A 3,330-nucleotide genomic window follows, 5' to 3' on the forward strand; every position below is an offset into this window, starting at 1 on the left:
GTGATTTTTGCATGTGATTCTTTGAGAGAAAGAACCCTATTATTTGGTTTTTAATTTTTGTTGGCTAGTTTTGGTAAGTCTATGACTAATGGCTAGAGGTTGGTAAGTTGAGATTTATTTGGGACATTTGTGTAAGTTTCCCATTCAAAAATCCCATCTCCAGTAGGCTATTGGAGTTTTCCATCTATTTGGGCTCAATTTCGAGTCCATTTTATGTGCTGATGTTTTTTAAGAAGGATTAGTACATCTGGGCCTCTTTTAAAATCCACATGCAATTTGTTTAGCCCATTAGAGGTCTTTCGCCAATATTTAATGGAATTGAGCTCACACTTGTTTGTATTCAGCTAATACATTAACAATATCTTATTAGAATTTCATAACTTGATTGTCTTTAAACAGTAGATGCTGACAGACAAATTGAATCGGTCCACTTGAATAATTACTTCAATCTGTCATTGTATGAGCTATCCCCTTCGATTTCCTTTCCTTTAGTCAAAAATGGATTTGGTGAAAAAATGGAATAATCGATCTTACAAAGAGTTTTTTTCGTAAATTAGGACTTTACTGATAATCACAAATTAGAATAGGAATTGAATCACAAACATCCGTAGAAATATTTCTTTCAGGCACGCATTTAATTAAATTACAGTGATTATGTACACATTCGCGTGACACGGTTACGATTTATAAAAATGAATATTCGTAGCAATGCTTTAGACGCACTTTTAATCTACTATCGCGATTGTGTACACATTCGCGTGACATGATTACGATTTCCAAAATTAAATCAAAGTATGCATTCGCGCAACTTTTGTCAAACAATCTAAAATTAATAAAGCGTGACTAATTGTGTATACGTTCGCGTGACATGATTTTAGCGCCCCGAATAAAGCGGATTTACACACATGTAATTCGTTTCAAAGATTAAATCCATAAATGCCATAATTTAATAGTGGTAAAAGGTAAAAATACACATAGGTTCTAAAATATGTAATTAAACAAATTGTTAAGCTAGGTTTGATTAAAAGCGACTGTGCTAAAACTACGGAAAGAGAATGCCTAACACCTTCTCCCGATTTAATAGAATTACTTACTCGGTCATTTATGTTCGCAGACTTTTAAACGGAGTCAAATTTCCTCGATTTGAGATTTAAAATAAATTGGTGACTTGGGACACCATAATTATCTCAAGTGGCTACTCTAAAACAAATAAATAATTCCATTTCGATTAATATCACTTCAATTGGAAAACTCCCTATCCCTTCCGGAAGAAGGAGGTGTGACAGAGTATATTGCCGCTACTGATGCTAGAAAGGGGATGATATGGCTCAAGCAATTTCTTCAAGAGTTGGAATTGCATCAAAAAGAGTATGTCATCTATTGTGATAGTCAAAGTGTAATAGACTTGATCAAGAACTCCATGTAAGAACAAAGCATATCGATGTGAGATATCATTGGATAGGTGGAGAATGAATCTTTACAGGTCAAAAAGATTCACACGAGTGAAGATCCTGCTGATATGTTGACCAAGACGATACCAAGAGACAAGTTCGAGCTATGCAAAGAACTTGTCGGCATGAACTCTATATGAAAAACTGGAGTTACCTCATTCAGGCGCATGGCATTGAAGGTGGAGATTTGATGGGTCCATCCCATGTGTAAAGAAGACATCTTCCTTTGGCTTTGAAATGTCAAGCCAACTAAAGGAATAGTAAGGAAGATTTTATGGCAAATTTTTCTTTGGTTTTACATTGAATATTTGACTCTTGCCAAACTCATGAGATCATTGATGACATCAATGAAGCAATCCTAAATACTATAAATAGGTGTCTTGCTCTCATTGTAAAATATACCAACAAAGAGAGAGAAAGAGTGAACCATTACAGACAGGGTATAAGAAAATAGTCTGTGAGAAAAATAGAGAGTGAGCGATATTCCAATAAGGTGGGAATATCAAAAGAGAGTTATTTTTTTTTTTTTTGAGTGTTGTTGTGCTGTTTGGAGTATTTTACTCGGATCTACAAAGTGTAAAATTCCTTGCTATAGTGATATCAGTTGCTCCTCTCAGAGCCGTGGTTTTTCCCTTATTCAAAAGGGTTTTCCAGGTAAAAAACTTGGTGTCGTTGTCACTCTTTTATTCTTGTTAATTACGTATCTCGATGCTGCATTATTATTTCGATTTTATTACCGTGAATATTATTTCTGTGGGGGTTTATTCCCAACACTTTGGACCAAATTATTTTATGTTCTGCGCTCACACAGTATCGTGAGGTAGAAAATTTATCTGCTTCGTTGGTTATCTGGCTGCTAGGTAGTGTTTTTTATGAATTATAATCTATATAGCTACACATAAAATGCAGTTTAATTTGTATGTTAAACGCCCTAGATGCTACAAGTCACATTTGATGAAAACTATGTGTCTCTGGGATGCTTCGTATGTGAACGTTCATCTATGTATCAAAATAATAATTATCAGAGTTATTCTTGGTGCAGTAGTTAATGGTCAAATGGATATGAATATTCTCTTCTTTCACCTGTTTCGTGCAAGATTTGTAGTTCCTTTATTTTCAATTTGGTCCATTTTTTGAATATATTCTGATTTTTCCTTCATTCCCTCTTCACACCTCCTTTTTTACACCCTCGTAAGAATATAATATATGTGTGGATTTGTGGGTTAAAGAATTTTTCCAATTAAAGTGACAATTTTGAAATAGGGATCATTTTATTGTTCAGAGTCGCCACTTGGAATTGATTTTTGGGTCAAGTCACCTTTTATTTGAATCCCTTATTCAAAGGAAAATTTTGACTCTTTTATTATTGGTCTGCGAAAACAAAGTCCGGGTAAGGAATTCTGTTGACCGGGGAGAAGGTGCAAGGCATTCCCCGAGTCCCGTGGTTCTAGCACGGTCGCTTTATTGACTTAAAACTTGGCTTGAATTAATTTTGGACAAAACTGTGATTACATGTTTTACCTATCCGCTTTTATCTCTGGATTATTAGAAAAATTAAAGAGTATGTTTGAATAATAAGATTAACCACACTGTGCAAGTGAATGCGTGATCGACGAAATTTATTATTTAGTCATAACAGCGCTACGCAAGCGAATCCGCATTCATGACAAACGATCATTAGCACGTTATTTACTTTAAAAAAAAATTATTACAATTGCGCTTTGAGAAAAAAAATTAACTTTATGGAAATTTATTAAATGTCACTACCGCGCTACGCAAGCGAATCCACGGTTGAAAAAGATAAAACGCACCTATTAGCTGCCTAACGTTTAAAATAATTTATTTGTGAAAAACTAATTTCATTAGCGGAGCCTCACAT

The sequence above is a fragment of the Nicotiana attenuata genome, unplaced genomic scaffold (assembly GCF_001879085.1).
Source record: "Nicotiana attenuata strain UT unplaced genomic scaffold, NIATTr2, whole genome shotgun sequence".
Taxonomy (NCBI): Eukaryota; Viridiplantae; Streptophyta; class Magnoliopsida; order Solanales; family Solanaceae; genus Nicotiana; species Nicotiana attenuata.